General features: G+C 37.4%; 1 protein-coding gene across 6 annotated transcripts in view; it reads right to left on the bottom strand.

The window, feature by feature from the left end:
• CDC42 (cell division cycle 42) overlaps positions 1–15,307 on the bottom strand; it is a 44,859-nt gene that overhangs the window by 22,239 nt on the left and 7,313 nt on the right. Inside the window, exon 1 of one of the 6 annotated variants that reach the window (XM_045190633.2) lies at positions 12,739–12,762. The exons of 4 other annotated variants lie outside the window; for them this stretch is intronic. The gene's annotated coding sequence lies outside the window, so the exon portion shown is untranslated. Of the gene's footprint in view, positions 1–5,472; positions 5,496–12,738; positions 12,763–15,307 lie in introns of those variants that run through there. One more of the 6 variants, XM_053920306.1, reaches the window with a different exon arrangement.

The raw sequence follows: 15,307 nt of genomic DNA, 5'->3' as shown, positions 1-15,307 counted from the left end.
AGCAGCAGAGCATCACCACCCCCCTGAAATAGTTAAGCAACATGAGAATACTGGACAAAGATCAGGGTAACCCCTCCTCTCAGCAGGTGTTTTAGCACCAGGTTGCCTAGTTTCTAATTCAATATTCATGGCATAAAGAGGCCAAAACCTACATTCTTGTAATGAAAAAGCCAAATCACTCCATACTGACTTATAAACAGATACAATTACTTTAACTTCTCTTACAGTAGTCCTCCATTCGAAGATGCTATTGATTACAAATGCACCAAAGATTTATTATGTTTCATCAATCCTGAGATGCTTGTTTTCACTTTAAAACATCTCTAAAATCAGCCCTGCCTGATGTGGCTCAGTGGATTGAGTGCTGGCCTGTGAACTGAAAGGTCTCTGGTTCCATTCCCAGTCAGGGCACAGCCTGGGTTGAAGCAGCTGATGCAGCATGTTTCTCTTACACATCCGTTTCTCTCCCTCTCTTTCACCCTTTCTTCCCCTCTAAAAATAAATACGTAGTTTTTTTAAAAATCTCTAAAATGAGAACATGTCTTTACTCAAGGTTCCTTACAATCATTACCAGCTATGTTTTCCCCCACATTTTGGCATCTATAAAATTAGGATAAATGGCATCTTAAGAGTTACTTTAACAGTTTTTCTGGAAGAATAAAAAAGAAACTATCCTCTGTATACCTATATTTTAAGATAAAGTCCTATTCTTATTGGCTAGAGCTGTCATTTCATTAATCATAAAAATGTCATAGAACCATCTAACTCTGGGTTGGATGTCATGCCTATATGCTTCTACAGTACCCTTCACACCCCTTAATGAAAATTAACTTATAATGTTATAAATTTATATCTGTTAACACCTGTGTATACATTAGGAGTAAGTAACTACAGGAAATACACTTTCCCGTTCCTCATCAAAACCATCTTGATTACATTTTTATTTAACCTTCTTTTATCCTTTGCCTTCTGGTTCCCCTATAATGTATTAAAGAAGCACTCATACTAGTATAGCATTAAAGGTTAAGGATCTTGATCCCTAAACTAAATTATCAAGCACACTGAGTACTAAGTTAATTCTAGAGAATTATTCTAGAATGTCTTTTACCTAATAACAAAGACAAGAAGAGAAAATATCAATAGTTGTCTTCTCATGGTTCCTCACTCCACCTCTGAAAAGCAAGATAATGTTCTCCTTAAAAAAAAAAAAAAAAAGTCTTCTATAGATTTTCCCCAGATGTCTTCAAATCTATTTCAGGTTCACTTTCTTTTATGTTCTATTTCTCTTGACCATCACTGAGATAATTTGTTTATGTAGAGTTTAATCATAAACAATGGGCAGAAAGTAGTATTTGATCACTGTGGCAGAGACTGCTGGCTGTCTGCCAATTCTTTCTCTCTTCTTCAGTAAAAGAATTACTTATTTGCCTAAGCATATGGCACTTAGTAAACACCGTATTTCCCAAATTCCTTTGCAGCTAGAGGTGACCACAGTGACTAAATTTTGGATGGGAGTGGAAGTGATGAATGTAACTTTCAACACTAACCTTGAAAGCAAGCAGTATAGTCTCCCCTGTCCCAGTCTCAGACATGATGATGGGAGCTGAAACACTCATGCTAAACCACAGATAGAAATTACATGTTAAGAATGAGCAGTGGCTGGTGTGGCTCCGTGGAATGAGTGCCAGCCTGGGAACTGAAAGGTCACCGATTCTATTCCCAGTCAGGGCACATGCGTGGGTTGCGGGCCAGGTCCCCAGTTGGGGGCATGCCAGAGGCAACCACACACTGATGTTTTTTTACCTCTCTTTCTCCCTCCCTCCCCCTCACTTAAAAAGTAAATAAATAAAACCTTTTTTTAAAAAAGGATAACACAATAGGAGGAGCCAACCCTGGATTTGCCTTCTAGGACTTTTACACAGGAAAGAAAGAAACCTCTCTCATTAAGTCCCTAGTACTTTGGATGGTCACAGAAGCAGAACTGAAATCCTGATTACTATCTTTCACAGACTCTAAGACAATGATTTTAAAATACACCCTAATTCAGAGGTGTTAAATGTGGGAGAAAATGTCTTAGAACCCATAAAATTGTATTAATATTTGGTAGTAAACTTGACCACTTTTGTGGTTTGGTCTCATAAGTATCTAAGATAAATGCTGTTTTTAAGTTTTAATTGTGGTTGAAGTCAAATTAATTGTCATCCTTAAATATAAAGTTCCTTGTCTTCATTTTGTATCTGATATTCACTTTTAAGACATATAACCCATACTAATAAGCAAATACAAAATCAATAGGCTACTTATAAACTTGACTTCTAGTGAGGGAAGAACTATCATTTTTATTTTTTGTTGTTGTTGTTGTTAAGCTACTGTTTCTTGAAATTTTCATTAAAATTTCCTAGGAAATAAGAAAGAAGAATTTGAGATAAAGGGTTTCCCTGATTAAAGCAATGAATATGACTGCCACATGGATAAATCACAAACTTTTATAAGCTGTGACAGAGAAAGTTAGAACTTTTCTAAAATATTCCAAAGAAAGCTATCATTAACAACTCTATTAAAGAACAAATAATTTAAACAGATACATCTGGAAATTCCATCAAAGTACAAACTGTCTTCAGGAGACCATTCAACAAAGAACAGTCTTAAAATACTGTAGCAGTTCTTTATGTAGTAGAAATCTTAAATGCAGTACCTCTCTCTCTCTCTCTGATACCAGTAAATAAGAAAATGTTAAAAATGAGATCATTCTGGCCACCAAGAAACTTCCAACTATTGAAAGCATACAGATATAACACAATTTGTACTAGAAGAAATCTACGATATAAGTTTAGGCACAGTGGTAACAACATTTCAAACTGGCTCATCAGTTTTATCCTATGACAATAATTTTTAAAAATATTTCTATGCTCTTGAGAGATCCATCCAAGATCTCTTAATCCATCCATGGCAGCAAAGTAGGAAGAAGTTACACTCACCTCCTCACAGTTCTAAACTGAAATTACAACTAAATTACAGATCAATTTGAATAACCAACAAACTAAAAGATGTCTTATAACCAGGGAAAAATATTTCTGCATTGTTAAGCACAAATTAATTACAACTAGATACCAAATTTGCTGAGAGAGCTTTTTAAGATTTTCCAATGGAAGATTACAGGTAAATAGAATTTGTATAAGAGAAATATGCTCTGCATACAGTTTGGCTAGATCATTAGACAAGCATTATTACTTTGAAAACTTAGAAATCTGTTATCTTTTCTATTCAGAGCAGGAAAAACAGCCCCCAAGCCAACTGGGCCCATCTTGTGTGTCGTCCTGCCTAATAAACTAGAAAGATGATCCAAAATACATAAATGTAATACATAAAAATAATAACTCCTACCTTTCAAGTCAGGAGAACACTGGTTTTAATCACTATGCAGCCTTACTAGGGACCTGGGCAAGTTTCCTAACCTACTTTTGCCTCAAATTTATCATTTGTAACACAGAACTAATGATATCAAAACCTCACACATCTGTTATGAAGATTAAGTAATGCTATCCGAAAAGACCTGGCTTGTAGCACATAATATACATGAATTCCTCTACCTACCGTGTTAATTACATCATTCCTACCACATTCTATTTTCATACAGTGGGTCAAAACTTATACTGTACTTCTTTCTCTCTTTGGTGAACTATCTAGTCAAACTTTTCATGCTTTGCACATAGCAGGCACACCAAAAACAGGTTAAAATGAACTGAATATATTTACTGCTACTTAATGACACAAAAAACAAGAAATCCACCCACATATTTCTTCTTCACCTGAAGACTCATTATTTCTTTCTGTATTTCCTGTACTACTTTTGTATCTATAGAGTAGTCCATAAAACCAAGTTAACTAACAGATAGTAACAATAATTTAGGTAGGAGAACAGACTCTATCACTATCTTTAAATCCCAAATTAAATGCTTTTTTAGTTTACAAATCATCACTGCCTACATGTAAACTAACAAAAATCTGACAGGTATTACCTTTTATAATTTCTTTCCTGTTATACTTTTCCTGCCAGCAATTTCAAAATTATCACCTCAGACCACCAACACCAAAATCAGAATCACCCTGGACTGGGTTTATTAACAATTCAGATTCCTGGGCCTCATCCCACATCTAATAAGTCAGAATTCACCAATCCCTATGTAATTCTAATGCCCAATGAAGTTTGAGAACCACTTTCCTATATGACAGCAAGAGAAGAAATACCAGTAACATAAGATCAAAACAAAGATAAACATTACTGGCATTTTAGGTAACCTAAAAGTCTCCCTAGGTCAGGGGTGTCAAACTCATTTTCGCCAGGGTCCACAGCAGCCTTGAGGTTGCCTTCAAAGGGCTGAAATAATTTTAGGACTGTATAAATGTAACTATTCCTTAACTGTTAAGGAGTTGAAATTATATTCACCCCTTTGAAGGCAACCACAAGGCTGATATGGCCCCTGGTGAAAATGAGTTTGACACCCCTGCTCTAGGTAGAATTCAAATTATCAATATAAGTTAGCTGTATCACGCAGGCATTTTACATATTCAGTAATGAAAAACTCACACTGAATATTGAAAGATTATGAACTAGTATTTCTCAGAGGTATTTCAACCCAAAAGTGTTTTCAAATTAATAGTGAGAGTAGCAAACACTTATTTAGCACTTACTATGTGCCACATACTGTTCTAAACATATTACATATATTCATACGTTTCATCCTCCCAACAACCCTATGAGATGTATACTATATTATCCCTATTTTACAGGTAAGAAAAATGAGGCTTGATGAAGTTAAGAAACTAGGCCAAGATTAATGAGCCAGTAAACAGTAGAACCAAAATTTAAACCAAAGCAAGTCTCTCAAAACTCCCGCTCTAAAACACTAAACTATACTACCTCGCCTGAGAAGTGACATTAATAAAAACAAACATGATCCATTGCAAATGGTGTGGCAAGTATATACCCATGACAGCCGCCTGCACTGCAAAGAGGAAGGCAGAAGAGGAAGAAACACGTTGAGTTCCTGTTTCTTCAGGGGACCCTGCAGACAAACTACTGAGTTTTATTTGGGAAAGGGAACATACAATTAGTAAAAAAGAGTTTGCTCTTCCCCCTTCTATATACCCACAAATCTTCCATTTCTCAGGCTTCCTGGCTTGACAGCTCAGCAATCTGTTGGCAACTGGTTGTGGGTCCCCTGTTAAGAGCACTGGTTCAGAAGTCAGACTGGTTCTACCACTCTAGCTATGTGACCTTTGGCAAGTTATTTAACATTCTCTGTGGCTCAGTATCCCTTATCTAAAAATTGAACATAGTACTACCTTCCTCACAGAGTAAGTTGACTAAGATAATACATGTGAAGAATTTACCCTGACTGGTGTGACTCAGTTGGGAGCTGTCCTACAAAGCGAAAGCTTGCTGGTTCGATTCCTGGTCAGGGCACATACCTGGGTTGCGTGTTCAGTCCCCAGTCAGAGTGGGAACGAGAGGCCACAGATTGATGTTTCTCTCTCACATCGTTATTTCTCTCCCTCTCTTTCTCCCTCCTTGCCCCTCTCTCTAAAAATAAGTAAAATCTTATTTTTAAAGTAATTTAAAATAGTGCCTGTCAAACAGTAAATGATTAGTAAATGTTAGCTATTAATCTTGCTTAAATGATTTAAAGGCACTTTTGAGTCAGTATAAGTCTTAAAACATCAACAATTCCAACCCACTTAAAAATAAGCATATAATTTTTGTATTTCCAAAATAATTACAGTACTTACTGCTCTTACTAAAACTGTAGTCAAATATAGAGCTATCAATACAAAAGAGTAAAGTTTCAATTTCATTCACTATTCTGCAAAGCATTTGACATGTATTATTAATGAATAACTTCATGTATTAAAATGTCACCAGATGAGGAGGAAGCAGGTGACCAGGGAAGAGACTTTGGTTTTGCAATATATACAATGCCAGCCTCAACACCACAGAAGTAACTACGCAGGAGATGTTTCTCTATCCTATGTCAAATCACTATGGCAGCTAAGAGGCTATTAATACCATTTTGCTATCCAAAGTGGCTAGAAAAGTTATTTTGCACCAATAACTAAACACTATTCCTCCTTAATAATGAAGTTCATTTGTACCAGAACATAGAGTTGGGGCTGAGCAACTTAAAGTGTAACACATGAGCCCTGGCTGGTGTGGCTCAGTGGATTGAGAGTCGGACTGTGAAGTAAAGGGTCACTGGTTTGATGCCCAGTCGGGGCACATGCCTGGATTGTGGGCCAGGTCCCCAGTGATGGGCGTGTGAGAGGCAGCCACACAATGATGTTTCTCTCCCTGTCTACCTCCCTCCCTTCCCCTCTCTCTAATGATAAAGAAAAAAATGTAACACATGATTCTGCCAATCATAAGGAAAATAAATTGTTAAATAAGGTGTACCTTCTAGGCTCTTTCCCAGTACCTATCACTCGGCCACAGAGCAACACCAAAACCCCTACTTCCTAGGTTCTTAAATGCTTTAGGGATCCAAATACCCTTTGAGAATCTCAGAACTAGTCTCTATTTTTCTGGGGTCCTTGAGTGTAGATTTAAGGAACCTATAAAACTCTATTATCATTATTATTGACCGGCTGCCAGCTAAACATCAGGAATCCTACTACAACTCCACCACAGTTACCGTTCTCCCCAAGACAAATGGCACATTGTAAAAGGAATGTTTTTAAACCTTGAAAAAGAATTTTGGCTTCAAACAAAATTCAAAAGAGCTTAATGGTTATTAGCTGACCTAATATTACTTAAAAAAAATAAAAAATAAAATAAAAAATGAGAATCTTTTTAGGACTTGAAATATCCCTTAATTGTCCCAAAACCAGAATGTTAACGCCCATGTATCCTGACATTCTTCTCCAACTCCAGACTTCAGTCAGGCAAACACAGAACAAGCCACATGAAGACAGTTCTTTTTAAACTCTATCATTTGTTCCCAGAGTCCTCAATAAACAGGAAATAATCTTACAAACACTGGTATTCACTCAGAATGTCAAAGTAATACAGATACCAGTTTCCTTGTGTCTTACTCTGCCCATCTAATCAATTGTTAATTGATTGTCAATTGCCTGATACTATTTAAATTATCCAATACAAGTTTATTTCAAAGTCTATGACTTTTTCACATCATCTCTCCACACCACAGATATCTGACCTTACAACTCATCCTACCTGTATCTTAACTTCCATCTCAAAATCCCACCTTATCTGAGATTCCTTCCCTAACTATTCCAGCTATCAAAAACTGCCTAACACCCTTGAGGTGTGGCTCGATGGGCTGGGCATCATCCCACAAACCAAAGGGTTGCCAGTTCAATTTTCGGTCAGGGCACATGCCTGAGTTGCAGGCTAGGCCCCTGTTGGGGACATGCAAAGAGGTGATGGATATTTCTCTCTCACACAGTGATGTGTCTCTCCCTTTTCTCCCCACCTTTAAAAATAAATAAATATTTTTAAAAATTAAAAACTGCCCAAATCCTGAACTCCCATGACAAGGTCCTTGTCTCTTTGATCTTGTATTTCATGCTTCTCTCTCCTTCACTCTCTGTGCTCTGGCTACACATACCTCTTTATATTCCTCAATAAACTCTGAAGGCTGTTTGCTTCTCATCCTTCAGATTCCAGCTCAAATCATCCTCAGAAAATCCTCCCTATAAGGGGACTAAATAGTAATGGGGTGGGAGGGAGTACAATAAAATAAAAAAAACAAAAACAGTTGAAAGAAATCCTCCCTAAGCATACTACTCAGAATATCCAACCCCCTCCTCCCTCCTTACTTCTATCATATTACCCTGTTTATTTCTTCTAAAGTATGGTCATAATCTATAATTATCTTGTGTATTTGTTACTGCACCAAAGGAGACAGACAAAAAAATAAGAAAATCTCTATAAAGGCAGGGACTCTGCTATAAGTGCTTAATAGCTTAATGCTGGACACATAAGTGCTCACCGAATAAATGAATCAACAAAAGTGACTACTAGACCTGGCTGATGTGGGTCAGTGGATTGAGTGCCAGCCTGCAAATCACAGGGTTGCTAGTTTGATTCCCAGTTAGGGCACATGCCTGGGTTGCGAGCCAGGTCCCCAGTAGGGAGTACAACCACACATGGATGTTTCTCCCTTTCTCTTTCTCTCTCCCTTCCCCTCTCTAAAAATAAATAAATAAAATCTTTTTAAAAAAGTGACTACTTAATCATGCTCTTTTTATTTACATGTGCTTGTTCTTATTTAATATAGACCCGCAGAGAGAAAAACTAGGCTTGTATTTCTTTATCTCCCTCCCAAGGCACCTAATACTGAACATATATTAAGTGCAAGAAAACATAAAATTTTAAATATTTTTTTAAAAACTTTGTAGACTAAAGTAATAACATGAAAAAAAGCATTGGATTTGTAAAGCATATATGGGTTCCAATCTTAGCTCCACTTCATTGTGTGGGTCCTGGCTCTTCACTTCTATACATTAATTTTGTCATCTATACAGTAACATCTAACTCAAAAAACTGAGGTGAAGAGAAATGAGGTAATGTATATAAAGCAATTAATATATCACCCGGCACAGAGTAAACACCTAATACGGCACCTTATTCTTATCCCAATTAAAAACTCGCAAATCAGAAATGGCCCTATGATTAAAGATTAGCACTGCCATAGTTAAATGAAAGCATCTGAACACCATAATTAAGAGGAAACTCAGAAAAAAATCCTGTGCTTCTACTTGACAGATTTATTTGCTACCTTGAACATCCTTTTTGAAATCCCTGCTCTCTGATCTCAAAGAACAGTTTAAAAAAAACTTATTTGTAACCAGAGGATTTGGAATGTTATAAAAAGGGTTGTAAAACAGCCTTTATTTTAAGAAGACACAAAAAAATATTACTTAATCATACAACAAATATTCATCAAGTCTCTAATATGCCCAAAGAAGAAAATAAGCAGCAACCAAGCACAGAAGCTTTCAAGTCAAGCAGCCCTCAGCTCATACCCCCCTCCTGTGTGACTCTGGGCAAGCTATATAACCTCTTTAAGACTGTTTCTCACTCTGGCTGGTATGGCTCAGTGGATTGAGCACTAGCCTGAGACCTGAAAGGTCACGGGTTCAATTCCGTTGGGGGGGTGTATAAAATATGTCTCTCACACACTGATGTTTCTCTCCTCCCTGTCTCCCTCCCTTCCCTTTTCTCTAAAAATAAAGAAATAAAATTTTTAAAAAACACTATTTCTCCATTTGTAAAACAGAATTAACATCATAGGCTGTAACAATCACTGAGTTATTCCTCTATACAGCACTTATTACTCAAATCTGAGCTCTTTTTATCACTGTGAAGTCACCCAGATAAGCAGTCAATTTAGAATCTGATTGTCTAGGCAATACTCCATATCAAAGGGCTAAGTAAAAGCCATTCGTGTACCCCTGAAAACAATGGGGTTTTAAGATTAGAACATAACACACAAGACAAATATTTACTTTCAAAAAAAGTCAGAAACAATTATAAACAAGACCTCCATGTCTAGGCCAATACCTACCAAAATTTACCATGTACATTCTTTGACCTGGCAATTCCATTTCTAAGACTTTCTCCATGTATGCAAAGAGGTCAGCACAAGGATATTTACTATAAGCACTGCTTGTAGGAGTAAGATAGACTACCTACATGTGCACCAATAGGGGACTGGTAACCTAGGTTATAATATAAAGGAACATTACACAACTATTAGAAAGAATGAGCTAGAGTGCCTATTATAGACTGAATTGTGATCCCCCAATATTGATGAGTTGAAGTCCTAACCCCCAGTACCTCAGAATATGACCGACTGTAGTTGGAGATAAGGCCCTTAAGAAGTAATTAAGGTACTGGGTTGGCCAAAAAGTTCAGTTAGTTTTCTTCCATACGATGGCTCTAGTAGAGCTTAGCTGTCTTTAACTTCATTTAAAACAACTTTGTCAGATTGTGTTATCAGTAGACTGTCATATCAGTGTGCATTTAAAAAAAACTTACCAGAATTGGTGGATTTTCATGCAGCTACTTTAATATTGAAGATTGGAAGAAAAATATGCAACATTTTTGGCATATTATGCTTTATATTCCAAGAAAGGTAAAAATGCAACTTAAACACACATAAAAAAGATGTGCAGTGAATGGAGAACATGTCAAAAGTGGTTTGCAAAGTTTCTTGGCACTACTGACATTTTGCCCACATAATTCTTTGCTGTGGGGCTGGTCTTATGCATCAGATGTTTAGCAGCATCCCTGGCATCTACCCACTAGAAGCCAATTGTGGGAGACAGCCGACATACTCAAAATATCCAAATCAATAAAGTTATTGGTGAAAATTAAAAATGCCTTTTTAAAAAAGAATTTATTTATTTTTTGAGAGGGGAAGGGAGGGAGAAAGTGGGAGAAAAACATCAATGTGTGGTTGCCTCTCACATGGCCCCCACTGGGAACCTGGCCCACAACCCAGGCATGTGCCCTGACTAAGAATCAAAGTGGTGACCCTTTGGTTCACAGCCCATGCTCAATCCACTGAGCTATACCAGCCAGGGCAAAATATGCCTTTTATTTTATGGAAAAAACTAAATGGACTTTTTGGCCAACCCAATACTTTACCAAGAAACAATGAAATTCTATAACATTAGAAGAGTAATGCAACGACAACAAAAAATGATTCAGTAACAATATATCAAAGGATGAAATGCTGTATACTGTAAAAAAGCTGTGAAGACTACCAATATAGCAACACAATGTTATTAAAAACATACTACCACTAACTGTTAAGATTTTGTGTTCTAATGTGTAAAAAACAAATGCAAAGAGTTTGACAGCAGCTGTCCTGGCACACATGTGTGCATGTGTGTGTTAAAGAACAAGTTCAAGCACCTAACAGGTCTTATCCAACTTCACTGTATCAGGACATAGGTTAGGACCTTAAGCATGTTAAAACAGGCTTCTGTTCTTCCAAGAAAGAACTCTATTAACTATAAAGTCAGTAAGGTATCTCAATGTTTATTATAACATTAAATTGAGAAAGACAGAAACTCTGCCTTCAAAGGTCTTGAAAACATTTCAATAATTTACTGAATGCCCACTCTGCCAACACTATGCCAGAAAGCTTGACCTACGTCAGCTTGCATAATTTACTGGTTACAGGCAGAAAAGGCTAGCACGATTTTAGGGGTCTGATCACCATAAAATTACACTTCAAGTGCCACAGTTTTTCAAAAGAATAATAAACATGAGAGTGGTCTAGAAAAATGTGAAAATGCACCTCTAGTTAGTCTCTAGTTAGACATGGTATCACAAGAAAGGCGTAAGTATTGCCAACCTGCAAAGTGGAACGAACAAACAAGACAAAAACGGCTAAGTCCAAGTCAATAAAGACTCTGAAAACTAGGCAGAAAAGTTTTAATTTAATCTGGGTGGTGAGCAGGAGGCTACCATTTCTTTCTTACCCATAATCAACAGGTTTTGGGTGGGGTTTTTTTTAGGAATATCAACCTTGTAACTTTTTCCAAGGTATACTGTCAAAGGTAACCAGATAAAGTAAAGAAACTCAGCTATGAAACTACTTTAATAATCTAAGAACTAACTGAAAGACCTGAACTAGGGGTAGTAGCATGAAAGAGAAAAGAAATAGTTGACCGGTTTGGAGGTGGAGTGTGGGTTTAAAAAGGTGGTAAGTTATGAGGAAGTATTTTAGTCTAGGACATTAGAGAGTAAGTTTGTACCACAGAAAAATACAGAATTTAGAAGGAATCTATTATGTTCTTAAGGTATTCTTGTAAGGAAACAGCCGTTTCCAAATCAGTAAACAAATTCTGTCCTAAGTTAATCAGTGATGAAATCATGTGCCGGCCTGTATCAGAAATCCTACACACAAGCACACATTTGCAGCAAAAAAACAAAGTCAGTCAGTCACTATACTACCTAGGCCACACACACTATATCAGATGAAATACCAACTACCAAACTAACCGTGATCTTTTAGAATTTCTTTGTTGTATCCAATGAGGCCAAAGTCACTACATTCAGATTCTCACAATCTGTTCTATAAGTCACAAATCATTTTTTATAAAACAAGTTTACCAAAATTCTAAATCAAAGCAGTCTACCAATTTTGATGTAAAATCAATTGCTAATGGGGTAAACATATACAGAAGCATTCAACTGTGTACTTGAATAAATAATTGGACAAAGTATAATAGGAGATGCTATAACAGTTGCACCAAAGTCTACATCCATACAGTACAGCTGGCACGGCTGCAGATGTTTCAGAGTGAGTAATTGTATAGTTCTATCCACTACAAGAGATTGAGAGAAACAAAACAACTGAGATAGAGTTGCGAAAACTAAAAAATAACCAATACATGTTGGCAACAAATCTGCCTTTTCAAGCATACTTAAAAACCAAGGACACCAGCAGCAAAGCACAAACTTCTGCCGTAACTACCAACTGTTTGATATGGAAATTACTCATATACACCATATTTTAGGAAACTAAGCTCCTATAATGGTATTCTAGATGTATTATGAAATACGTTTGCTTAATGCCTATTTTTAAAGATTTCATATAAAAGTAAGCATAATAGCCCTGGCCAGGTGGCTCAGTTGGTTGGAGTGTCACCCCATATACCAAGAGGTTGTGGGCTCAATCCCTCTCAAGACGGGGTACCTACCTGAGTTGCAGGCTCGATCCTCAGTTGGAGCACATAAGGGAGATACAGGAAGGCAACAAATTGATGCTTCTCTCCCACATCAATGTCTGTCTGTCTCTCTCCACCACCCCTCCCCCCTAAAAATCAATAAAACATATCCTCAGGTGAAGATTTAAAAAAGAAAAAATGCCCTGGCTGGTGCTCAGTGGATTGAGTGCTGGCCTGTGAACTCAAAGGTCACCAGTTTGATTCCCAGTCAGGGCATATGCCTGGTTTGCAGGCCGGATGCCCAGTTGGGGCATGTGAGAGGCAACCAACCGTTGTCTCTCTCACACACTGATGTTTCTCTCCCTCCTTTCCAATCTTGAAAGAAAAAGTAAGCATAACAGTACTTGTCACTGATAAAAAGTGATTACAGCTGTACCTCCTACCTAAAATTCTCTTGCCACAATAGCTCAGGTACATCCCCTATAAACCTTAGATCCCCTATAGATCTTAGCTCAAATGTCAATATGGAACTAGAACAACTCTGACTACCTTTATTTTTCAAGATTTTATTTATTTTTAGAGAGAGAGGGAAGGAGGGAGAAAGGGAGAGAACCATAAGTGTAAGAAACATCGGATCAGTTGCCTCTGGCATGCCCCCACTCAGGGACCTTGCCTGCAATCCAGGCATGTGCTCTGATGGGGAATCGAACCAGCAACCCACTGAGCTATACCAGTCAGAGCTGACTACCTTATTTTTTAAATGCAACCCAAGTTCTACCAATCCCCTAAGAACGTCACTGTATTCCACCCCTCCCTCATCTTCCTCCCCTTCATTTCTTCCCACTAATCTCCAACTCATAGACTAGTATGTAAATTTCATGGGAACAGAGATTTGTTTTGGTCTGTTTTATTCACTGATACCTCCCCAACATCTAGAACAGTGATCTTCACATAGCACATTCAAGAGATTTGTTGAATTCATAAATTAATAATATAGCATGGATTAGAAATGCAGCAAGTCAAAAACATGTTCTTCAGACTCAGAATATCCTTTAATGGATCCTTTACACTCCTAAACCCTCTCATTACTATCCTTTAGGGTCCTAAACCCTCTCCTATTACCATCTGGATATTTGTGAAAAAGAAAAGGCCTATTTCTAAGACAGGTCAAATCCACAGTCTGAACTAGCTAAAGTAGTTAAAACCAAGTGTTTGAAGCCACTCAGCATCATTTTGGGGAATACTCTATCATCATGAGCAACTCTATTCTGTTCTAAGAATGCACAATTCTACCGACTTTTAAACTAGCAAAAAAGGACAACACTCTCTTAGATAAAGCAGGATCCCCTGAAAGTATACATAGTATCGTATTGTGTTTACAACAGGACCAGAGTAAAACAGTTAATGTAAGCAATCTTACATTCAATGGTTTTATAATTAAATATGCCTCCAGAGCTGGCCAGTGTGGCTCAACTAGGTTGCAGTGTTGTTCTGTAAACCTAAGGGTCCCAGGTTCAATTCCTGATTAGGGCACACGCCTAGGTTGCAGGTTCAGTCCCCTGTCAGGCATGACCAAAAGGTATCTGATCAATGTTTCTCTCTGGAATCAATGTTTCTCTCTGTCTCTCTCTCCCTCCCTTCCTCTCTTTCTAAAATCAGTAAGTATGTCCTTGGGTGAGGATTTTTTTTTTAAAAGCCTCAAATTTGAAACAATTCATTCAAATTTAAATCTATTAAAATAGTGTACAATGAATTTAAGGATCACATAATTGCCAGAGAATTATATCCAGAAACTAGGTCTTCACAAAAATCTTCGCGATTGATTAGCTATTTTAAAAGCTGCTTGTCTTAGGTTTCTTTCTTAGATTTCTGGAGGACTTTTTTTTAATGTTGGTAAGGAATCATCTCACCATATTTTAAAAAGAGAGACTATACCTGGGTAGTGTGGTTCAGTGGTCTCAGAACCCGCCTGCAAACCAAAAGGTTGTTAGTTTGGTTCCAGTCAGGGCACATGCATGGGCTGAGGGCCAGGTCGCCCTGTTGGGGGCATGTGAGAAGCAACACATCGATGTTTCTCTATGATGTTTCTCTCCTTCTCTTTCTCCCTCCCTTTTCCTCTCTCTGAAAAGTAAGTAAATAAAATCTTTAAAAAAATTTTTTTGGACCACAGATGAAACAGTTAAGTATTATATGACTTTCAGAGCATTAAAAATTTGAAATCACTGTATGCTTTTCAGAATATTGGAAAACAACAAAATACACAAACTAGAATCACTGATCCAAGAACAGAGGAAACTGGAGAGGGTGCCTCCATTTCAGGAGCTTCCCTTGCAGCCACTGGATAATCACTTCCCTAGTCCCTAATATTTCCCTTCCAATACCTTGCCCCAGTTTTAATTGAAATACCTCAAATATGTATCATGTACATAAATGCTCAGTTTCATCCCAAGAAATTGCAAATTAGCCATTTCTATACAACTTCTGAATGGGGCTCAGACCACAGCAAGAGAGGATAATCCACAGCCATTGCTGAAGTCTCTACCATTCACCTACCACAGGAACTTGAGAAAATGTTTCCCATTTTTCTACCCATAGCAAACAT

Source organism: Desmodus rotundus, chromosome 3 (assembly GCF_022682495.2).
Source record: "Desmodus rotundus isolate HL8 chromosome 3, HLdesRot8A.1, whole genome shotgun sequence".
Lineage (NCBI taxonomy): Eukaryota > Metazoa > Chordata > Mammalia > Chiroptera > Phyllostomidae > Desmodus > Desmodus rotundus.
The sequence above is the reverse complement of the archived record's forward strand: the minus strand, read 5'-3'. Positions and strand labels throughout refer to the sequence as shown.